This window comes from Budorcas taxicolor, chromosome 5 (genome assembly GCF_023091745.1).
Source record: "Budorcas taxicolor isolate Tak-1 chromosome 5, Takin1.1, whole genome shotgun sequence".
In the NCBI taxonomy this organism is placed as follows: domain Eukaryota; kingdom Metazoa; phylum Chordata; class Mammalia; order Artiodactyla; family Bovidae; genus Budorcas; species Budorcas taxicolor.
In genome coordinates, this window is record NC_068914.1 from 42,554,620 (window position 1) to 42,580,012 (window position 25,393).

The following is a 25,393-nucleotide window of genomic DNA, read 5'->3' on the forward strand; positions in this document are numbered from 1 at the left end:
CAATGTTCTTGCCTGGAGAATCCCAAGGACAGAGGAGCCTAGTGGGCTGCCGTCTATGGGGTCACACAGAGTCGGACACGACTGACGCGACTTAGCAGCAGCAGCAGGGATTTACTAATGCCAATTTGTTTTCATGTTTTGTATTTCCATTATTTCTTTTCCTGTCTTTCTCAGCCTAATTCATAAATTGCTTAATTTCCATGGTGGTATGCTCTGTTTCTCCCTTCTTTGCCCTTTGTGGGTCTACTCTAGGTTTTTGCTTTGTGGTTACTTCGTGAATTATATAAAACATCCAATAGATAAAACAGCCCATTTAAACCCCAAATTGCCAAAGTAATCTTGAGGAAAAAGAACAAAGCTGGAGGCATAAGTTTCCCAGACTTTGGATTTGACTACAAAGCTGTAGTAATCAAAATAGTATGGTACTGGCACAGAAACAGACATAGAGATCAATGGACGAGAATACAAACAAACCCACACACCTACAGTCAATGAATCTTCTATAAAGGAGGCAACAATATACACTGGAGGAAAGATAGTCTCTTCAGCAAGTGGTGTTGGAAAAGTTGGACAGGCGCATGTAAATCAGTGAAGTTAGAACACACCCTCATACCACATACAAAAATAAACTCAAAATGGCTGAAAGACTTCAATATAAGATGTGACATCATAAAACCCAGAAGATAACATAGGCAAAACATTCTGTGACATAAATTGTAGTCATGTTTTCTTAGGTCAGTCTCCCAAGGCAATGGAAATAAAAGCAAAAATAAAGAACTGAGATCTAATCAAACTTAACAGATTTTGTACAGCAAAAGAAATGAAAAGAAATATATGGCCTGGGAGAAAATATTTGCAAATAATGAGGCCAACAGGGGTTAATTTTCAAAATATACACACAGCACATATAACTCAACGTCTATAAAATAAACAGCCCAATCAAAAGGTGGACAGAAGACCTAAATAGATATTTCTCTAAAGAAGACATACAGATGGCCATCTGGCACAGGAAAAGATGCTCACCATCGCTAATTATTAGAGAAATGCAAATCAAAACTACAGTGAAGTACCACCACCTCACACTGGCTAGAACAACCATCATCAAAAAGTCTGTATATATCCAGAGAAAGCTCTGATTTGAAAAGATACAGTCACCCCAATGTTCATAGCAGCCCTGAAATGTCCACCAGCAGATGAATGAATAAAGACAAAGTGGTACCTGTATACAATGTGTCAGGAAGCATTTAACAGGAGGCTTCCTGTGTGCTGTTTTGTATCTGTCATGAATCCTCTGTTCCTTATTAATTCCTGAATATTCAGGAATTAAGAGGTGTGGCAAACTGCTCTGGGGCGGAGGAATGCATGCATTTCCTTCGTTAGTTTTTCCATATGGTGATAAGTAACTATTTACGACCCTCTTCCTTTTTCTGAACCATACGGTAAAAGTGATTATTTACAACCCTCTCTCTTTGATATAGATTGCTTTATGTCTCCTTGATAATTTGTAAGTCCAGACTTTTGATTTTTATGTTTGCTGAAAATAGCTACCTTGTAAGACAGTATATATACCCACACTATGTTGAATAAAACACCTTTACTCCAGAGCTTGGGTACCCGTGTCTGTCTGTCTGTCTGTCTGTCTGTCTGTCTGTCTCTCTTGCTCAGGCTAATTCTTTGGAGTGCAGAAGCCCGCTGAGCTACTTTCTTGCCCAGGCTTCTGAGACTCTCTGGAGAAGGCGCACTGTGCCTTCACCTCCTCGAAAGGGTGCCTGGTATCTACGAGAAGCAGTGCAAGCCTTGTGTCAAAGGCTTTATTGGCTTTCTGTGTAAACCAAGGAATATCAGCCTCTTTCTCTCTCTCTTTTACTTTCTTATCGTCGACTCTGGACCACCAGGTTCCAGTCCATTAAAGGACCTCAACACAATGGAATATTATTCAGCCATAAAAATATGAAATATTGCCATTTGCTGCATCATGAATAAACCTAGAAATTTTTGTATTAAGTGAAGTCAGACAGAAAGACAAATATCACATCATGTGTATGTGGAATCTAAAAATTAATACAAGTGAACTTATTTACAACAGAAATAGACTCACAGACATAGAAAACAAATTTATGGTTACCAAAGGGGAAGGGGAAAGGGTAAATTAGGAATATGAGATTAATAAATGCCACTTTATTTACAATAGATAAACAAGGATTCACTGTGTAGCACATGGAACTATATTCAAGATCTTATAATAACCTATAAAAATCTAAAAATCTGGAAAAGTAGGTAACTTTCTACGTTTACCGCTGAATCACTTTGTTGTTTGCCTGAAACTAACCTAATAGTTTAGCCTGTGCACCACCTGCTGGCTGCAACTAGAGAAACCCACGCGCATGCGCGTGTTCGTCACTTCAGTTGTGTCTCCTTGCGACTCCATGGGTTGTAGTCCGCCAGGTTCCTCTGTCCGTGGGATTCTCCAGGTAAGAATACTGGAGTGGGTTGCCATACCCTCCTCCAGGGACTCTTCCAGACACAGGGATGGTGTCTTTTTGCACTGGAATGGTAGAATGTTTTAGTAGTTTTGTAGACCTGCATGTCTATGTTTTCCCCAGGTTTGTAAAGTTCTCAGCTCTATTTCTTTCTTTTTTCGGTTGGACCACTTGGCTTGTGAGATCTTAGTTCCCCCATTAGGCAATGAACCCAGGCCCATGGCGATGAAAGTGCCGAGTCCTAACCACTGGACCACCAGGGAAGTCCCTCAGCCGCTGTTTCTTTAAACAAACTCTCTGTCCCCTTTTTTCCTCCCCTCCTTTGGAATCCCAATTATTCGGATATTCGCCTTTCTGATGGAAACCAATGGCGCTCTTAGGCTTTCTTCACTATTATTAAGTCTCCCATTCTCCTGACTGTATTCTTTCTATAGGCCTGTCCTCCAGGAGACCATTGCTCCCCCTGGTCTGCCTGGGTGCAGATGCTCTCCACTGCATTCTCCATCTCATTCAGTCACGGAGTCCTTCAGTCCAGAGTTTTAAAAATAATTTCAAAGTCTTTGCTAAGGAAATCCTTATGTTTTTATTTATTTCTGGGTTTATTAAGTTGCCTTCTTGAGTTTTCTTGTTGAATTTCTTCATAATAGCTATTTTGAATGCTTTATCAGTCAGATCATAATATTCCATGCGTTTGTGTTCAGTTGCTGGGGAATTTTCTGTCTGTGATAACATATTTCCCTGAGTTTTCATAGTGTTTGCATATATGCAACTGTGCACTCACATTTGAAGTAGCAAACACCTTTCTTAGTTAAGGATTTATGTTTACTTTGGTTCTTACAAACTGTGTAGTGCTGTGCTTAGTCGCTCAATCGTGTCTGACTCTTTGCGACCCCAGGCTCCTCTGTCCATGGGGACTCTCCAGGCAAGAGTACTGGAGTGGGTTGCCATTGCCGTCTCCACTCCCGCATTGCAGGCAGGTTCTTTACTGTCTGAGCCACAACGGACCAGGGCTACTAGAAGCATTTATTTTGTATTCCAGAAGGTGGCGCTATAAGTCAAGTTTGTGATTTCGCCTTTGCCCACCGTTTGCGGTTTGTTTTCTGAGCAAGCTCCCCATATCCTGGATGCCTCTCTCACATCGCACTGGGGGTGCACACAGGAGCTGTCGGCAGAATGGGGGGAGGTGTGCGGTTAGCACTGGGGCTTTGAGGATGTCTTTAGGCCAGGTGGAGATTCCTATGTGTGGTAAGCCAAGCCTAGTGGGCAGATCCCATGCTGACTTCTGAAGCAGACAGCAGTAACCTGCTCATATAATGTTCTAATGTTTCTATCTGCTTTCTTTCCATCCCTCCCCCCCCCCCCCCCCCCCCCCCCCCAGAAACCAGGGTGCTGTTGGAGAGAAACAAGTTTCTCCAGCCCTAATCCCTAAACTGGGTAGCTGGTGGTTACCACTTTCCACCTCCTCTCAGGGGACGTTGCAGTTGCTGTCTCCCTACCCAGGCAGTATCCAGGGAAGGGGGGTAGTTCTGGAATAGTTCTCCATCTGTCTGTCCATGGCAGTGGCTTGCTGGACTCTGTCTCCAGACAGGCTGGGCTTGCACAAAATCTCTTGCCTGTACTTTCCCAGGTCAGAACTCTCCTAACATTGGGGGAAGGCTGTCTGACTGCTTGAATCCATAGCCTTTACCAAGGTCTCATTTATTTATTTTTGGATTTATATTTGGATAGCTCTCTGAGTCCCTTGACTTAGGGTGCTAAATACTTTAGTTCCTGTATGTCTATCTAATTAGTTGTTTACAAAGGGCAGGGGGAGAAATGACTTTGCTGCTGTGAGCTCATGTCACTGCCTAGAAATCAATACATTTATTTATGGTCAACACAGTCATTCCATCCTAAAGAAGGGCAATGCCAAAGAATGTTCAAACTACCACACAATTCCACTCATTTCACATGCTAGCAAAGTAATGCTCAAAATCTTTCAAGCTAGGCTTCAGCAGTACATGAACCGAGAACTGCCAGATGTACAAGTTGGATTTAGAAAAGGCAGAGGAACCAGAGATCAAATTGCCGACACCTGTTGGATCATAGAGAAAGCAAGGGAATAACAGAAAAACATCTGCTTCAATGACTATGCTAAAGCCTTTGACTGTGTGGATTATAACAAACTGTGGAAAATTCTTAAAAGAGATGGAAATACTAGACAACCTTACCTGCCTCCTGAGAAACCTGTAGGAGGACGAGAAGCAACAGTTAGAACCGGATATGGAACAACGGACTGGCTCAAAACTTGGAAAGGACTACATCAAGGCTGTATATTGTCACCTTGCTTATTTAACTTCTATGCAGAGTACATAATGCAAAATGCTGGGCTGGATGAAGCGCAAGCTGGAATTAAGATTGCTGGGAGAAATATCGATAACCTCAGATATGCAGATGACACCACCCTTATGGCAGAAAGCAAAGAGAAACTAAAGAGCCTCTTGATGAAGGTGAAAGAGGAGAGTGAAAAATCTGGCTGAAAACTCAGTATGAATCTAGAGCCTATTATACAGAATGAAGTCATAAAGAGGAAGGTAAATATTGTATTTTAATGCATATATACAGAATCTAGAAAAATGGTACTGAAGAATTTCTTTACAGAGCAGCAGTGGAGAAACAGACATAGAGAATAGAACTTTGGACATGCGGAGAAGGGAGGAGAGGGTGAGATGCATGGAAAGAGTAACATGGAAGCTTACATAACCATATGTAAAATAGATAGCCAATAGGAATTTGCTGTATGGCTCAAAAACCTCAAACAGGCGTTCTGTATCAACCTAGAGGGGTGGGATGGGGAGGGAGATGGGAGAGAAGTTCAAACAGGAGGGGATATATGTATACCTATGGCTGATTCATGTTGAAGCTTGACAGAAAACAGTAAAATTCTATAAAGCAATTATCCTTCAATTAATAAATAAATAAGAAAAGAATAAAATAAATCTTCCAATATATTAAAAAAACTCTCAACATTCAAAAAATGAAGATCGTGGCATCTGGTCCCATCACTTCATGCAAATAGATGGGGAAATGATGGAAACAGTGACAGACTTTATTTTCTTGGGCTCCAAAATCACTGTGGATGGTGACTGCAGCATGAAATTAAGACACTTGTTCCTTGGAAGAAGAGCTATGACAAACCTAGAGAGTGTATCAAAAAGCAGAAACATCATTTTGTCGACAAAGATCCATATAGTCAAAGCTATGGTTTTTCCAGTTGTGATGTATGGATATAAGAGTTGGACCATAAAGAAAGCTGAGGGCCAAAGAATCGATGCTTTTGAACTGTGGTGTTGGAGAAGACTCTTGAGAGTCCCTTGGAATTGCTAGGAGAGCAAACCAGTCAAATCTAAAGGAAATCAACCCTGAATATTCATTGGAAGGACTGATGCTGAAGCTCCAATGCTTTGGCCACCTGATGCGAAGAGCCAACTCATTGGAAAAGACCCTGATGGTGGGAAAGATTAAGGGCAGGAGGAGAAGGGGGCTACAGAGGATGAGATAGCTGGAGAGCATCACCGACTCAATGGACACGAGTCTGAACAAACTCTGGGAGATAGTGAAGGACGGAACTGTGGCATGCTGCAGTCCATGGGGTCTCAAGAGTCAGACTTGACTTAGCAACTGAACAACATGTATAAATGCCACATCAGTTTTAGCCGTTTATCCATGGATGGGCACTAAAGTTGTTTCCATATCTTCTCTTTCATGAATGCTGCTGTGGTAAACATGGGACAGCATGCATCTCTTTGATATCCTGTTTTCATTTCCTATAGGTATATACCCAGAGGTGGAATTGCTGGGTCTATGGTAGTTCTATTTTAAATTTTGAGGAACTTCTCTATTATTCTACATAGTAGCAGAAACGATTTACCTTTCCCTCAAGGGTTCCCTTGGTGTGCAAGAGTTCCCTTTCCTACACATTCTCATCAACACTTGTTGCTTGTCTTCTGGATGATAGCCGTTCTGACAGGCATGAGGTTTTTCTCATTGTGGTTTTGACTTGTATTGGCCGGATGATTAGTGATGTTGAGCACCTTTTAATGTACTTGGACCATTTGGTTGTCTTCTTTGGAAAAATGTCTTTTTAGTTCCTCTGCCCGGTTTTTAGTTGGATCGCTCATTTTTTGTTACTGAGTTGTAGGAGTTCTTTATATACTTTGGATATTAACACCTAATCTGATATATTGCTCACAAATATTTTCTCCTATTCTGTAGGCTGCCTTTTCATTTAAATTGTTTCTTTCACTGTGCAGAAGCTTTTGAGATTAATATTAAGCCCTACTTGTTGCATTTTTTTGCTTTTTATATCATATCTAAGAAATCTTTGCCAAGACCAATGTCAAGGTACTTCTTCCTTACATTTTTTTAAGGAGTTTTATGCTATCAGCTCTCATATTTAAGTCTTTGATCCATTTCTAGTTAATCTTTGAGGATGATGTAAGACTGGGGCCCGCTTTCAATTTTCTTGGGTATTTATCTAGTTTCCCCTATATATGTGGAGATTTAATTCTGAGCTCTCTATTCTATTCCATTGGTCTATATGCCTATCTTCATGCCAGTAAGATGTAGTTTTGAGTACTATAACTTTGTATGATGGTTTGACATTAGGAAGTGTGCTGCTGCTGGCTTTGTTTTTTCCCCTCAAATTTGTTTTGCCTATTTGAGGTCATATTTGGTTCCATATAAATGAAAAAAAGTTGTTGTTTTTTTTACTGTTTCTATGAAGAATGCCATTGGAATTTTATTAAGGATTTTGTTGGATCTATAGGTGGCTTTGGGAGGCATGGGCATTTTAACAATATTAATTATTACACCCATGAACAAGAAATCTCTTTCCATTTTTGTCTTCTCCAGTTTCTTTCAACAAAATCTTGTAGTTTTCATCATACACATCATTCACTTCCTTAGTTAAATTTATGTTTATGTATCTTGTTTTTTATGCTCTTCTGAATGGGATAGTTTTAAAATTTCTTTCTTAGATGTTTCATTATTAGTATATAGAAATGCAATTGATTTCTGATTATTGATTTTATACCTTGCAACTTTACTGAAATCATTGATTAGCTCCAATAGATTTTTGGTTATATATTTGGGTTTTCTATATAAAATCATATAATCTGCCAAAATGACAATTGTACTTCTTCATTTCCAATTTGAATGAATTGTATTGCTTTGTCTTGCCTAACAGTCTGGCTTGAACGTCCAGGATTATACTGAATAAAAGTGGAGGGAGTAGGCATCCTTATCTTGCTCCTAATCTTAAAGGAAAAGCTTTCAATGTCTTTACCATTTACTATAATATTAACAGTGAGTTTGCTGTATTTGACCTTTATTATGTTGAAGTATGTTTCTTCTATATCCAATCTGTTGAGGAATTTTATCATGAAAGAATGTGTTTTTTTAGCCTTTTTTTCTATATCCATTGAGCCAATCATGCAGTTTTTCTCTTTCATTCCTTTAGTGTGACATGTTACACTGATTAATTTGAGGATTTTGAACTATCAGATCATGACTGGGATAAATCTCAGTTGGTCACATTGTATGGTTATTTTAATATATTTTTGAATTTGGTTTGCTAACATTGTTGAAAAATTTTATGTTTCACTGAAGTTATTGATCTATAGTTTTCTTGTATTGTCCTTAACTGGCTTTGGTAACAGGATAATACAGGCCTCACAGAATAAACTGAAAAGTGTGCCCATCTCTTAAATTTTTTGGAATAATTTTAGAAGGACTGGCATTAATTATTTTTTAAAAAATTGTTCGAATTTGCCAGAGAAGACTCCTGGTCCTGGAAAGAAGTAGAAAATCTGAACAGATCAATAACAAGTAAAGAAAGTGAATCAGTAATCAAAAACTGCTCAGCATAGTGAAGTGGAGGTGAAAGTGAAAGTCACTCGGTTGTGTCCGACTCTTTGTGACCCCACTATATAGTCCATGGAATTTTCCAGGCCAGAATACTGGAGTGGGTAGTCATTCCCTTCTCCAGCAGATCTTCCCAATCCAGGGATCGAACCCAGGTCTCCTGCATTGCAGGTGGATTCTTTACCAGCTGAGCCACAAGGGAAGCCTGCTCAGCGTTGTACTGGCTTTTAAATTTGTGCAATTTAATATGCACTGGCAATATGTACTGGCAATTTAATATACTGGGATTTTGATAGGAACTGTCTTGAATCTGCAGATCTGTTATCATAATAATATGAAGTAATTTGATTCATTAATATGGGCTATATTTCCACTTACTTGTTTTTTAAAATTACTTCCAAAATGTTTTGTATTTTCAATGTGAAAGGTCTATACTTCTTAAGTTAAAGTTCTTCCCAAGTATTTTGCTCTTTGGCTATCACAAATTGAATTGTTTATTTCATTCTTGTTTTGTTTACTGCAATTTAAAAAAGATACAATTAGTTCTTTTATATTGACTGTATCCTGCAACCTTGACAGCTCCTTTAGTAGTTTCAGTAGTTTGCCTTTATCCCATAGGACTTCCTGCATACGTGGCTATGTTGTTCTTCATTTCTGGCTTAATCTCCCTGGTCAGAACCTCCATATAAAGCTGTATGAAACCTGTCAAAGCAGATGGTGCCTTTCTTGCTGACTTTCCTGCTTCTCGTTGTATGGACAGCATGCAGTCGTTCATCACGAAGTATGGTGTTATCAAGATTTCTCACGTTGCTGTTCAGTTGCTCAGTCATGTCTGGTTCTTTGTGACTCCACGGACTGCAGGATGCCAGGCTTCCCTGTCCTTCATCTCCCAGAGCTTGCTCAAACTCATTTCCATTCAGTTGGTGATGTCATCCAACCATCTCGTCCTCTGTCGTCCCCTTTCCCTCCTGCCTTCAATCTTTCCCAGCATCAGGATCTTTTCTAATGAGTTGGCTCTTTGCAACAAGTGGCCAAAGTATTGGGGCTTCAGCTTCAGCATCAGTCCTTCTAATGAGTATTCGGGATTGATTTCCTTTAGGATTGACTGGTTTGCTCTCCTAGCAATTCCAAGGGACTCTCAAGAGTCTTTTCCAATACCACAGTTTGAAAGCATCAATTCTTCAGTGTTTAGCCTTCTTTATGGTCCAGTTCTCAAATCCACACATGACTACTGGAAAAACCATAGCTTTGACTATATGGACCTTTGTCAGCAAGGTAATGTCTCTGCTTTTCAATGCACTGTCTAGGTTTGTCATAGCTTGTCTTCCAAGGAGCAAGCATCTTTTAATTTCATGGCTGCAGTCACCATCTGCAGTGATTTGGGGGCCCGAGAAAATAGTCTGTCACTTTTTCCATCATTTCCCCATCTATTTACCATGAAGTGATGGGACCAGATGCCATGATCTTCATTTTTTGAATGTTGAGTTTTAAGCCAGCTTTTTCACTCTCCTCTTTCACCTTCATCAAGAGGCTCTTTAGTTCCTCTTTTCTTTCCACAATAAGGATGGTGTCATCTACATATCTGAGATTATTGATATTTCTCCCAGCAGTCTTGATTCCAGCTTGTGCTTCATCCAGCCCAGCATTTTGCATGAGGTACTCCGCATACAAGTTAAATAAGCAGGGTGACAATATACAGCCTTGATGTACTCCTTTCCCAATTTTGGGCCAGTTTGTTGTTTCATGTCTGGTTCTAGCTGTTGCTTCTTTACCTGCATACAGATTTCTCAGGAGGCAGGTAAGGTGATCTGGTATAGCCATCTCTTTAAGAATTTTCCACAGTTGATTGTGGTCCACACAGTCAAAGGCTTTAGCATAGTCATTGAAGCAGATGTTTTTCTGTAATTCTCTTGCTTTTTCTGTGATCCAACAGATGTTGGCAATTTGATCTCTGGTTCCTCTGCCTTTTCTAAATCCAACTTGAACACCTGGAAGTTCTTGGTTCATGTACTGTTGAAGCCTGGCTTGGAGAATTTTGAGCATTACTTTGTTACCATGTGAAATGAGTGCACTTGTGTGGTAGTTTGAACATTTTTTGGAACTGCCCCTTTATCAGGTTAATTCCCTCCTATTGCTGGTTTGTTGAATAATTTTTATCACAATTTGGAAATGGGTCTTGTTAAATGAGTTTTCTGCACACATTGAAGTACATCTTTTATAAAAGTCTTAACATTAATTGTAGGGTAAGGAAGTTAAAGAAGGCGAGTTTCGGAAAAAGAATGAGACCAGCATTTTACAGGAACAGATCACCTTTAATGAGGCAAGTAGGGGCAGCAGTCAGATTAGTGAGCTGCTGCCCTAACCCAAGAAAAGAGTAAGTATATATAGGCATGTATGTGGAAATCTACTGTCTTAAGGGGGTCTGTTCTTCTCCACGGTTGTTCGGGTTAGTTATCTCTTAAATGGCTGGGGCAAGGAATTCTGGAGATGGGCCAGAGGCTAGGACCAGCTGGGAGCCGGGCGTAATCAACCTTAGTGTCCATTTCCGCCCCCCCCCCCCTTCAGGTGAGAGTTTTTTGTTTTGCATAGAATGGTGGGGAGGACCTGGAGGGAAGTTTTAATTCTAGGCTATTTTGAGCTGTGTAACTTTCTTTCATTAATGAAATCATCTTTATCCCCCTCTCCCTTCCTCTTTCTCTCAGAAACATACAGAACCAAAGCGTGCACACTCAGTCATGTCTAGCTCTTCGGGAGTTAGACCCATGGACTGGAGCCTGGCAGGCTCCTCTGTCCATGAGATTAACCCAGCAGGAATACTGGAGTGGGTTGACATTTCCTTCTCCAGGGGATCTTCCTGACCCAGGGATCAAACCTGTATGTCCTGCAGAGCCTGCACTGGACATACAGTGCAGTATGTATGCTCTGCTGCTGCTGCTGAGTCACGTCAGTCGTGTCCGACCCTGTGCGACCCCATAGACGGCAGCACACCAGGCTCCCCCGTCCCTGGGGTTCTGCAGGCAAGAGTACTGGCGTGGATTGCCATTTCCTTCTCCAGTGTATGCTCTACTGCAGTGCATACAGTGAGCCACCAGGAAGGTCCATACACACACAGAACCTCACTGAAAACCAATTAGAATCTAATTATTAAGAGCTTGCTTAAAGATAGATAAAGGAATAGCCAAGACATCTTGTTCCTGTTATCCTGAAACCTGAAACAAGCCTGAATTTACATGTTCTAATATTAATAAAGGTGACTGAGAGGGAATGGCTATCTATAACCTGTATAGGCTATAATTTTTTCTTCTCAGCATATTGTAGACTTGAACATACTAGCATCAGAGAAGAGGACTGTGTAGGGTATAATACATATCAGGTGTGTGCTGATAAAATGAAACAAACAAAAAGTAAGTTAGCAAAAATGTGTGAAGCATATTATGCCAGGTCTTTCTGATGTGCGTGCCTGCATTTTGTGATTCTGCTTCCAGATCTCCTGAATTCTCACTTCTTCCCTTTTTTATTTCTGGAGTCTGAGTGCTGATCACTTTGCCTGCCATTCTCAAACGCTTGAGTGTTCTGTTCCACATCTTGACGTGCTGTAGGGAAGGGGGTTCTGCAAAGTCATTTGCATGCTGTCAGCTAGAATGGTGTCCTCCAGACTTTTCTCAGATTCCCAGGGGCTGCTGGCAGCGTGGAGTATGTGCAGAAAGTGTGCTCATGATCTAGTTGATACTTTTTTTAACCATATATGTACAGCACTGAATTTTAGACTCCCTTAAACAATGATAATTCTTAAATGTAATTGGAAGGAACAAAAGTATCTGGCATTGTACTATTCAGACTTCTCCAGCAATGTAGAAATACAGAATACATACATGTGTAATAAGTATAAATACATTCATAAACACAAAATATATGTATACACACATAAATACATAATATACAATTCTATGTTTATTTAGTATATATTCTGGAGAGGACATGGCAACCTACTCCAGTACTCTTGCCTGGAAAATCCCATGGATGGAGGGGCCTGGTAGACTACTGTCCATGGGGTCGAGAAGAGTCAGACACGACTGAGCAACTTCACTTTCACTTTTCACTTTTCATGCATTGGAGAAGGAAATGGCAACCCACTCCAGTGTTCTTGCCTGGAGAATCCCAGGGACAGAGGAGCCTGGTGGGCTGCTGTCTGTGGGGTCGCACAGAGTTGGACACGACTGACACAGCTTAGCAGCAGCAGCTGTATACATTCTATAGATACTAGATAAGAGTTTTACGAGTCAACTGATTCTTGTGATCCTGGTGTCTGGGGTGTCTGAAATTCAGAGGACAGCCTTTGATAATACAGTATTGAGGCAAAATTTGCTTTCCTGGGAAACCTGTTTTGGGTCTTTAATTCTTCACTGAATTGAAAAAGTTACTACAACCTTCTTTAAATCGGGGATTGTACATGTAACTCACGACCACCTTTTCCCGTGTTGTTAATCTTCCTGACCACACCCATGTCCAGCGGTTCACCCTGATGGCTCGGGAGACAGACGCCCAACTCTGAACCTCCGGCTCTTAATCAGCAGCCGTGCAACTCTAGGCAAATTTCTCTCCCTCTGCGCAACAGAGCTGGACAGGGATGTTGGCCTCTGTTTTCTCAGAGCGCGGCTAATCACTCAAGGAATCAGGCGCCCCCTCACCCCTCCTTCCCCTCAGTCGCCTGCCCACACGTAGCTCATCAAACCCCCAGACTCTTCTCACATTGCAGGAGGTGCTGGAAGCTTTCCAGCCTTCACTCTCAGTGGCCTCCTGTCCCACCCTGCTCCTGGGGCCCTTGGCACTACCAGGACCCGCCCCCCTTGCCTCCGAAAAGTCCGGAAAGTGAACCGGCGCTAGTGCAAGGCCCCCCTACCCCAGCCCCACGGCCGCCTGGGGCAGCTGCACATGTTCCCGAGGCCCCGTCCCAGTCTGTGCCTCTCCGCCCCCCAGCAGGCTCTGCACTGCCTTGGAACGTGCTGGAAAGTCATCACCACCCCTAGTCCCTCGTGGATGAGGACTTAAAGGTGGTGCGCAGGGATCCGGTGATGCGCGGGGCCCACTCTGCTCACGCACAGAGCCGCCCTTCCGCCCCTCCAGCCTGGATGCTAGGTCTTGCCCCTCAGTCTCATCCTATCACCTCCCGCGGCCGCCCTCAGCGAACCCGCGAGGTGGGTTGGGCCCACGGCTGCAGCCAGGGAGTGTCTCCTGACAAACCTGATACCAAGGACACGGCTTGAGTGCTTTGCGCGCACCTTCCCCTTTCTCTTGGCCTTCCAGTCGGTGAGTGAAGATGATCTTGGCTCAGCGCGCTTCCATCATTGTGGTTAGACCATAGTCACGCTAAGGGCTGCATGTGCATGTGGGTGTTAGAACTGCCCCAACGTGTAAACTGCTTTTACTAAGTGTTCAAGACACATCCAGGTATTGTTCCACATGTTTTGATTTCGCAGCGTGGATCTCAGTAAGGGCCAGGCCACGTGACGACTTACCTGCTGTTTTCCCCAAAAGTAATGCGTGGAGAGCCTTTCACAGGGCTGGGAGAATGGAGGAGCTGGGCTTATACACTGAGTAATATTTCACTGAAGATGCTGAAGCATCATACATCTCAGGGTTTGGGCTGGGATGGATGGGATAGAGGGGGGAACTTGCTAGGGATTAGTTAAACTGAAACAGGAAAGCCCCCATGACAGGAAGAGGCAGGCGTGAGGAGAGAAGGGGTACGAGTTTCCTGCCACGACACGGAGCAAAAACTACTTCCTGTTAAAAGAGAAATCGCTAAAAATGTAAGGAATTGGTTGCTTTGTGGTGTTTTCACGGTGCTATCCAGTGCCGTGTTCAGCGCTCTCTGAACACAATCCCATGCTTACTTTCCCGGCTCTTACAGCAACTTAACTCTCCTTTAGTCAATTCAGACCATCCCCAGTAGGGGTGGGTGCCTGATCGTGGGCCTGTTAGGTTCAGAGGGGTTGGGGAATTTGAGATCCTCAACTATGTCTACCGAGGTATTCCCATCCAATTTTAGGGATTTCACTGCCTATTAGGATTCTAACTTTGGCACAGAAGACTTGTTGAAGAATACAGGCTTTTCTGAAATAGACCCACCTGTACAACAATTCGGCCTTCCTGCAGGAGATTGGGCTTAATCAGGGGATGCCAGAGGCCCCATGACTTTCAGGTTCTGACTGCACTGACCAACAGTTGCCCTAAGTCTGTTTCATTCCATTTAGAAATTGGTACCCAATTCGAAGGTCTTGATGGTCACTCTGTTTCTATTCTTAAAGTACTGTGCCAGCCAAGAGTCTCCCAACCGGTACTCTTCCTTAGTTTACCCTGGGGAGAAAACACTAATGGTGCACTGCCACAGCATCCCAGGGGCCATCCTTGGCCACTGACTAGTGAGTGATCCGTCTCCAGATGGGGTTTTAGAGCACACACTCTGGATCACTCCTGGAACTGCCTGTCTTAGGATGGTTTTGCAGACTCCAAGATCACCTGTTGTGTGTAGCAGGTTTATTGGGAAGTTCTTACACAACATAGACCTGTAAGGAAGTGAAGAAAACAGGATCAGAAAAAACAGTCTGGTTGCAGTCAAAGCCTCATCTGATCCTATGGGCATTCTAGGGCTGGGGCGGCATATAGAGCTGTCCCAAATTGAAGTAGGAAGGACAGGCTTTGTAGCCCACAGCAGGTGGCTGGTGGCCTCCAGCCATCCCCCGGCAGGGTGTGTGTTTTCCTCCGCTGGGGGAATGCTTGGGAGGCAGCCAGTTGTTTTTTTTTTTTTTTTTTAAATACATTGTGGTTGTTCTGGGTCTTCATTGCTGGGTGTGGGCTCTCTCTAGTTGCTGAGAGCAGGGGCTACCTTGTAATTGCAATGCTTGAGCTTCTCATTTCAGTGGCTTCTCTTGTTGCTGAGCACAGGCTCTAGAGCCTGGGCTCAGTAGTTGTGGGGCACAGGCTCAGTTGCTCCATGGCATGTGGAATCTTCCCAGACCAGGGATTGAACCTGTGTCCCCTGCATTGGCAGGCAGATTCTTATCCACTGTGCCACCAGAAAAGTCCAGGCAGCCAGCTTTGAGCCACTAGCAACTTCTCTTTTCATCAGGGTTGGAGGTGGAGTGAGATGGGTGCATCAGCCCTGCAAAGGGTGTCTGGGTGGAGCATTGTTATATGCACCTTAGTACACATGTCAGGGTTGGGGGATGGAAGGAGAGAAAAGACAGTGAAAAACACAAATGACCTAGAAAGAGAGACAGAAGAAGTGCCCCTTCATTTTATAGGAAATAGAAAGTCACTAGCCAATGTGATTATTGAGGATTCTTTTAGTCACATTGTGTAAGATGTTTGGAGGGAACAGAATCCATATCTGAACAGGTCAGTGTAAGAAACGCCACGGGAAGAAAGAGCCATCCCTATGGACCGTTGATCAGGGCCTTTATTGGGTGGTCGCTCTCAGGCAGAACTCCCGGGGGTGGGTGAGCAAGGAAGCGAAGGGAGTCTGCGAGGTATGAGGGGTGGGGAAGGGTTTTATAGCCAGGGCCGGGCTCCCATATAAGGAAGAAAGCACAGGCTCAGCGGTGATTGGTGTCCAAGGGCTCCATGTCGACACCTGATTGGACGGCTTGGTTGTCGGCCTGCCTCCGGGACTTGTCTGCGGCACTTTTCCGGGGCATGCCTCAACACACCCGGGCAAGCCTCAACATGTCCGGGCATGCCTCAACATGCCCGACCTTGCCCGACCTTTCAGTCAGCTCAGCAGTTCTTGCAAAAACTTAAAGTGGAGATTAGGGCCAGACAAGGCAATAGAACTGGATCTGAAAGGAAGAGACAAATATGTGACATGCTGCAGAATTTGGTGTCTAAGAGGAGGACATGTAGTGCAGAGAGAGGGAGCCCAGGACAAGTGAGGACCTGGTGTTAGAAGGTGATGACACACGAGGCTGTGTAGTCCTTGGGGTCTGCAGGGATGGTGGAATAAGCTAAATAAAAGTGTCCCATGTGAAGAAATAGGACTGGGATTTGAGTGAGACGCTAGACCTGGAGAAACTGGTGGACATGCAAAAAGATGATGACTAAATATGCACGTTGATGGTACACAGTGAGAGAATATGAGGGCACAAAGGACAGAGTAGCCTCCAAAATAATATGAGGTAATGAGGGACATTTCTCAGGTGATGTATGCAGGGCCCTGCATAGACATGGGGCCTTTCTAGCCTTCGTGTTCTGGACCTCTGGGCCTGCACTGTGCCCCCAGCCCTCCCGCCACCACCTCTTTCTGCCCTCTGAGCTGTGCTGCTCTCTGCTGAGGAGGCACCAATGGCCCAAGCCCCACTCTTACCTTGGGCTCCTGAAGGGACCAGAGTTGTTTGATAAACTAGGTGCACATAGAGTCTTCCTAACCACCCTCTCGATCCATCAGATCCTGCTGCCAGGACATTCTTCATCAGACAAGACTATTTCAGCTATTTAAAGGGATGCAGTCGCTACTGTGGAGATACTGGATATCAAATCGTAAACTGGATATCCATTTAAAAAATGTTTTGTTTTATTATAAGAGCCAAAAGAATGTATGACTTGTTACTAGAGGCACTGTGTATCTTTTTCCCAAGTGCTAGAAGGTGCTCACTGTCATCATGTAGTTAGCTTCTTCCATTTGGTGAGCATTTTAGCATCTATAAAACAACTTAAGAATGTGCATCAGACGTTGTTATCCATGTCCTTCATGGAGGAGCTAGAGTCTGTGACTGCTAGATGGGATGGATTGGCTGATCTGTTGTTTCTTTTCAGTTCTCCTGGTTTACAGCTGTTTTTTATTACTACATGTTCTCATTCTTTTAGTCATTAATTCTTGAGCCAGGCTTTTGTGACTCCCATGAGGCCTGGGAGACTAAAACTTTTCTACAAAAATAAGGCAGTTGGAGGATGTGGCCAAGGATGAGATGGGGTCTGTCCTGGGAAGAACTGTAGGGCCCTGTTCAATTACACTGTGTGAATGGGATCAATTTCTGGATACATCCTGAAATTCAGTTCTGTTCACTTCAGTTGCTCAGTTGTGTCTGACTCTTTGCAACCCCATGGACTGCAGCACGCCAGGCTTCCCTGTCCATCACCAGCTTCCGGAGCCTACTCAAACTCATGTCCATTGCATCAGTGATGCCATCCAACCATCTCTTCCTCTGTTGTCCCCTTCTCCTCCTACCTTCAATCTTTCCCAGCATCAGGGTCTTTTTCCAATGAGTTGATTCTTTGCATCAGGTGGCCAAAGTATTGGAGTTTCAGCTTTAGCATCAGACCTTCTCATGAACACTCAGGACTGATCTCCTTTAGGATGGACTGGTAGGATATCCGTGTGGTCCAAGGGACTCTCAAGAGTCTTCTCCAACAACACAGTTCAAAAGCATCAATTCTTCAGTGCTCAGCTTTCTTTATAGTCCAAATCTCACATCCATCCATGACTGCTGGAAAACCATAGCTTTGACTAGATGGACCTTTGTTGGTAAAGTCATGTCTCTGCTTTTTAACATGCTGTCTAGTTTGGTCATAACTTGTCTTCCAAGGAGCAAGCATCTTTTAATTTCATGGCTGCAGTTACCATCTGCAGTGATTTTGGAGCCCCCCCAAAGAAAGTCTGTCATTGTTTCCACTGTTTCCCTATCTATTAGCTATGAAGGAATGGGACCAGATGCTATGATCTTAGTTTTCTGAATGTTGAGTTTTAAGCCAACTTTTTCACTCTCCTCTTTCACTTTCATCAAGAGGCTCTTTATCTTCTTCACTTTCTGCCATAATTGTGGTGTCATCTCCATATCTGAGGTTGTTGATATTTCTCCTGGAAATCTTGATTCCAGCTTGTGCTTCATCCACCCCTGGATTTCACATGATGTGCTCTGCATTTAAGTTAAATAAGCAGAGTGATAACATACTTGATATACTCCTTTTCTGATTTGTAATCAGTCTGTTGTTTTGTGTCCAGTTCTACCTGTTACTTCTTAACCTGCATACAGATTTCTCAAGAGGCAGGTAAGGTGGTCTGTACTCCCATCTCTTTCAGAATTTTCCACAGTTTATTGTGATCCACACAGTCAAAGGCTTTGGCATAGTCAATAAAGCAGAAGTAGACATTTTTTTTCTGGAAATCTCTTCTTTTTCGATGATCCAGTGGATATCAGCAATTTGATCTCTGGTTCCTCTCCCTTTTCTAAATCCAGCTTGAACATCTGGAAGTTCTCGGTTCATGTACTGCTGAAGCCTGGCTTGGAGAATGTTGAGCATTACTTTGCTAGTGTGTAAGATGAGTGCAATTGTGTGGCAGTTTGAACATTCTTTGGCATTGCTTTTCTTTGAGATTGGAATGAAAACTGACCTTTTCCAGTCCTGTGGCCACTGCTGAGTTTCCCAGATTTGCTGGCATATTGAGTGCAGCACTTCCACAGCATCATCTTTTAGAGTTTGAAATAGCTCAGCTAGAATTCCATTACCTCCACTAGCTTTGTTCATAATGATGCTTCCTAATGCCCACTTGACTTCACACTCCAGGATGTCTGGCTCTAGGTGAGTGATCACACCATCACGACTATCTGGGTCAGTAAGATCTTGTTTGTAAAGTTCTTCTGTGTATTCTTGCCACCTCTTCTTAATATCTTCTGCTTCTGTTAGGTCCATACCATTTCTTTCCTTTATTGTGCTCATCTTCGCATGAAACGTTCCCTTGGTATGTATAATTTTCTTAAGAGATCTCTTGTCTTTCCCATTCTATTGTTTTCCTCTATTTCCTTGCATTGATCACTGAGGAAGGCTTTCTTATCTGTTCTTGCTATACTTTGGAACTCTGCATTCAAATGGATATATCTTTCATTTTCTCCTTTCCCTTTTGCTTCTCTTATCTCAGCTATTTGTAAGCCCTCATCAGACAACCATTTTGCCTTTTTCCATTTCCTTTTCTTGGAGATGGTCTTGCTAAATACTAAAATCCTTGGTTCCTATTCTTGGTTCCTAAGTAGGAAAAAAAAAAATGAGCTTCCAAATTTAAGGATATGCTGACAAGTTGTAGACAAATATACAGAGTGAACTATGTAGATATGAAAAAATGAAATAATCTAGATCCAATTAAGTTAATCAAATCTCATAATTTGGCTTACTATGACATGATTTAAGTGTATTTCCAGTTTCTGAGTCCAAAAGCCTAAAACCACCAGAAAAATCCCATAGTTGATTAACCTATAAGATATGGGTTGTGTGGATTCAGTTCAGTTCAGTTCAGTTCAGTCTCTCAGTCGTGTCCGACTCTTTGCGACCCCATGAATCACAGCACTCCAGACCTCCCTGTCCATCACCAACTCCCAGAGTACACTCAGACTCGCGTCCATCGAGTCAGTGATGCCATCCAGCCATCTCATCCTCTGTTGTCCCCTTCTCCTCCTGCTCCCAGTCCCTCCCAGGATCAGAGTCTTTTCCAATGAGTCAACTCTTCACATGAGGTGGCCAGAGTACTGGAGTTTCAGCTTCAGCATCATTCCCTCCAAAGAAAACCCAGGACTAATCTCCTTCAGAATGGACTGGTTGGATCTCCTTGCAGTCCAAGGGACTCTCAAGAGTCTTCTCCAACACCACAGTTTAAAAGCATCAATTCTTCAGTGCTCAGCCTTCTTCACAGTCCAACTCTCACATCCATACATGACCACTGGAAAAACCATAGCCTTGATGAGATGGATCTTTGTTGGCAAAGTAATGTCTCTGCTTTTGAATATGCTATCTAGGTTGGTCATAACTTTTCTTCCAAGGAGTAAGTGTCTTTTAATTTCATGGCTGCAATCACCATCTGCAGTGATTTTGGAGCCCCCAAAAATAAAGTTTGACACTGTTTCCACTGTTTCCCATCTATTTCCCATGAAGTGATGGGACCAGATGCCATGATCTTTGTTTTCTGAATGTTGAGCTTTAAGCCAACTTTTTCCCTCTCCACTTTCACTTTCATCAAGAGGCTCTTTAGTTCCTCTTCGCTTTCTGCTATAAGGGTGTTGTCATCTGCATATCTGAGGTGATTGATATTTCTCCTGGCAATCTTGACTCCAGCTTGTGCTTCTTCCAGCCCAGCGTTTCTCATAATGTACTCTGCATAGAAGTTAAATAAGCAGGGTGACAATATACAGCCTTGATGTACTCCTTTTCCTATTTGGAACCAGTCTGTTGTTCCATGTCCAGTTCTAACTGTTGCTTCCTGACCTGCATACAGATTTCTCAAGAGGCAGGTCAGGTGGTCTGGGATTCCCATCTCTTTCAGAATTTTCCACAGTTTACTGTGATCCACACAGTCAAAGGCTTTGGCATAGTCAATAAAGCAGAAATAGATGTTTTTCTGGAACTCTCTTGCTTTTTTGATGATCCAGCAGATGTTGGCAATTTGATCTCTGGTTCCTCTGCCTTTTCTAAAACCAGCTTGAACATCTGGAATTTCACGGTTCACGATTCCTTGAGCTTAATCGTGTGATATATTCATGGCCAATGGGAGGCTGCTGGGTAAAGCTTCCTCGCTCTTGAAGGGAGGAATGAAGAAGAGAAAGCACATCTTCTCCCTTCTGGTGGATATCATAGCATCCTGGATGAGAAGCCTGGTGGTGCAGCAGCCATTTTGTGCCTTGAGGAACTACCCTGGGGACCAAGCTGACCTCTGAGACTGTGGCTAGACAGATGGAAACACTGGGGTCTTTGAAGACCTCATGGAGCCACTGAATGTGATATTAATCTCTGGTAAACCGATTCATGGGGTCGCAAAGAGTCGGACACGATTGAGCGACTGAACTGAACTGAACTGAAACTTTACAATATATGATAGGATTTAGTTATAAGTTAGAAACATTTATATAAAATCAATGAGGCCAGTCTGAAGTAACTCCAAAATTGAGGTGAAAGAAGATTTCACATAAGAATTAGTGAAATGGGCCATTGTGAAATAAAAAGCCCAGAGTGAGTGAGTGAGTGAAGTCACTCAGTCGTGTCCGGCTCTTTGCAACCCCATGGACTGTAGCCTCCCAAGCTCCTCTGTCCATGGGATTTTCCAGGCAATAGTACTGGAGTGGATTGCCATTTCCTTCTCCAGGGGTTCTTCCCGACCCAGGGATCGAACCCAGGTCTCCTGCATTGTAGACAGACACTTTACCGTCTGAGCCACCAGGGAAGTCCAAAAAGCCCAATGCTACTGTAAAAATCAGACCACCGTAGAACAAATGTGTCTGAACCCTCACTCCTTCTCAGGTGGAACTTGAACCCAAGCAAAATTCAGATTGGGCTCAAACCCATGGGCTGGGACTTGAACCCATAGTCCCTGGCTTAATAGGGGACTTGAGCCACTGCTTTTAATTGAAACTACTTACCTGGTCTTAGGACTTACTGGAGCTTAGGTCCTTTTGTCTGCACAAAAATTCAGAGAGGCAAAGTAGGAGTCAAAGAATGGGTTTATTAGTGTAGCACACTTGTGACAGATACAAGTGGGCAGGTGAGAAGGCTCTGCCCGGAAGACTGAGAAGGCTTTACTTTTATAAACAAAAGAAAAGTAGGGAGGGGGAGAGGACTACTTTCCTCCTCATTTTTGCCAGATGTCAAGGCTTATATCATTAGTCTTCCTTTGGCTCTATAGGGTCTAAATGGGACTATCAGGGCACTGTTTAAATCAATGCCTGAAGGGGCATTGGTGGCCTGGGAAGCGGCTTTGCAGAGATCATGCCGAGATGGAGGCAGGAGTAGGGTAGTGACCAGCACCCCCAGTTCCCAGCACAGAGCAGGTGGTCGTGGTGGATGGGCCTCAGGGAGGCCAGCAGCAGTGGAGAGGCTGGGGTGCTCTCCGCTCCTAGGTGGACAGTGACTCCTGGGCAGCTGACTAGCTCCATGACAGACAGTGACTTCTGGGAGGTGGGTGGGCTTCATGTTGGACAGTGACTCCTGGGTGGCAGGTTGGCTCCAGGGTCGCCAATGACTCCTGGGCGGCCAGTGGCAGTAGAAAGGCCAGGGTGCCCTCCACTCCTGGCAGCAGATCGGCTCCAGGGTGACCAGTGACAGCAGAGCCCTCTGCTCCTGGACATCCTTCAACATCGGCTCTAGCTGTCCCTGACCCACTTCCCAGCCATTCCAGCAGGGCCTTGGCCTTGACCTCCAGCCACACATGGACCAGCACCTGATGACCAGTGAAGGTTTACATGATCAACGAGGACCAATGGTGGGAGAACCAGGGCACTGGGCATGTCCTGAGGTACAGGGAGCAGCTGAAGGGTATGTCCCTGCTAGTTAGGGTCTGACAAAATGTGGTCCACCGGAGAAGTGAATGGCAAACCACTTCAGTATTCTTGCCTTGAGAACCCCATGAACAGCATGAAATGGCAAAAAGATATGACATTGAAAGATTATCCCCCCAGGTTGGTAGGTGTCCAGTATACTTCTAGGGAAGAGCAGAATAATAGCTACAGGAAGAATGAAGAGGCTGAGCCAAAGCAGAAACAACGCCCAGTTGTGATTGTATCTGGTGGTGAAAGTGAAGTCCGATGCAGTAAAGAACAATATTGCATAGGAACCTAGAATGGTAGGTTCATGAGTCAAGGTACATTCAGTTTAGTCACTCAGGCGTGTCCAACACTGCAACCCCATGAGCTGCAGCACGCAGGGCCTCCCTGTCCAACACCAACTCCCAGAGCCCACTCAAACTCATGTCCATTGAGTCAGTGATGTCATCCACAAATCTCATCCTCTGTCATCCCCTTCTCCTCCTGCCCTCAATCCTTCCCAGCATCAGAGTCTTTTCAGATGAGTCAATTCTTTGCATCAGGTGACCAAAGTATTGGAGTTTCAGCTTCAACTTCAGACCTTCCCATGAACACCCAGGACTGATCTCCTTTAGGGTGGACTAGTTGGATCTCCTTGCAGTCCAAAGGACTCTCAAGAGTCTTCTCCAACACCACAGTTCAAAAGCATCAATTCTTCAGCGCTCAGCTTTCTTTATAGTCCAACTCTTACGTTCATACAAAACTACTGGATAAACCATAGCCTTGATGAGGTGGACTTTTGTTGGCAAAATAATGTCTCTGCTTTTTAATATGCTGTCTAGGTTGGTCATAACCTTCCTTCCAAAAAGTAAGCGTCTTTTAATGTCATGGCTGCAATCACCATCTGCAATGATTTTGGAGCCCCCCAAAATAAAGTCTGACACTGTTTCCACTGTTTGCCCATGTATTCGCTATGAAGTGATAGGACCAGATGCCATGATCTTAGTTTTCTGAATGTTGAGCTTTAAGCCAACCTTTTTCACTCTCCACTTTCACTCTCATCAAGAGGCTCTTTAGTTCCTCTTCGCTTTCTGCCATAAGGGTGTTGTCATCTGCATATCTGAGGTTATTGATATTTCTCCTGGCAATCTTGATTCCAGCTTGTGCTTCCTCCAGCCCCGGATTTCTCATGATGTACTCTGCACGTAAGTTAAATAAGCAGAGTGACAATATACAGCCTTGACATACTCCTTTTCCTAATTGGAACCAGTCTGTTGTTCCATGTCCAGTTCTAACTGTTACTTCCTGACCTGCATACAGGTTTCTCAAGAGGCAGGTCAGGTGGTCTGGGATTCCCATCTCTTTCAGAATTTTCCACAGTTTACTGTGATCCATACAGTCAAAGGCTTTGGCATAGTCAATAAGGCAGAAATAGATGTTTTTCTGGAACTCTCTTGCTTTTTCCATGATCCAGCGGATGTTGGCAATTTGATCTCTGGTTCCTCTGCCTTTTCTAAAACAAGCTTGAACATCGGGATGTTCACGATTCACGTATTGCTGAAGCCTGGCTTGGAGAATTTTGAGCATTGCCTTACTAGTGTGTGAGATGAGTGCAATTATGCCATAGTTTGAGCATTCTTTGGCATTTCCATTCTTTGAGACTGGAATGAAAACTGACCTTTTCCAGTCCTGTGGCCACTGCTGAGTTTTCCAAATTTGCTGACATATTGAGTGCAGCAGTTTCACAGCATTATCTTTCAGGATCTGAAATAGCTCAACTGGAATTTCATCACCTCCACTAGCTTTGTTTGTAGTGATGCTTTCTAAAGCCCACGTGACTTCACGTTCTAGGATGTCTGGCTCTAGGTGAGTGATCACACCATCGTGATTAACTGGGTCATGAAGATCTCTTTTGTATAGTTCTTCTGTGTATTCTTGCCACCTCTTCTTAATATCCTCTGCTTCTTTTCAGATCCATACAATTTCTGTCCTTTATTGAGCCCATCTTTGCATGAAATGTTCCCTTGGTATCTCTAATTTTCTTAAGAGATCTCTAGTCTTTCCAATTCTATTGTTTTCCTCTGTTTCCTTGCATTGATCACTGAGAAAGGCTTTCTTATCTTTCTTTGTTGTTATTTGGAATTCTGCATTCAGATGGGTATATCTTTCCTTTTCTCCTTTGCTTTTGGCTGCTCTTCTATTCACAGCTATTTGTAAGGCCTCCCCAGACAGCCATTTTGCTTTTTTGCATTTCTTTTTCCCAGAGATGGTCTTGATCCCTGTCTCCTGTACAATGTCATGAACCTCTCTCCATAGTTCATCAGGCACTCTGTCTATCAGATCTAGTCCCTTAAATCTATTTGTCACTTCCACTGTATAATAATAGGGATTTGATTTAGGTCATACCTAATGGTTTAGTGTTTTCCTCCACTTTCTTCAATTTAAGTCTGAATTTGGCAATAAGGAGTTCATGATCTGACCCACAGTCAGCTCCTGGTCTTGTTTTTGCTGACTGTGTAGAGCTTCTCCATCTTCGGCTGCAAAGAATCTAATCAATCTCCTTTTGGTATTAGCCATCTGTTGATGTCCATGTGTCGTCTCTTATGTTGTTGGAAGAGGGTGTTTGCTATGACCAGTGTGTTTTCTTGGCAAAATTCTGTTAGCCTTTGCCCTGCTTCATTCTGTATCCAAGGCCAAATTTGCCTGTTACTCCAGGTGTTTCCTGAATTCCTTCTT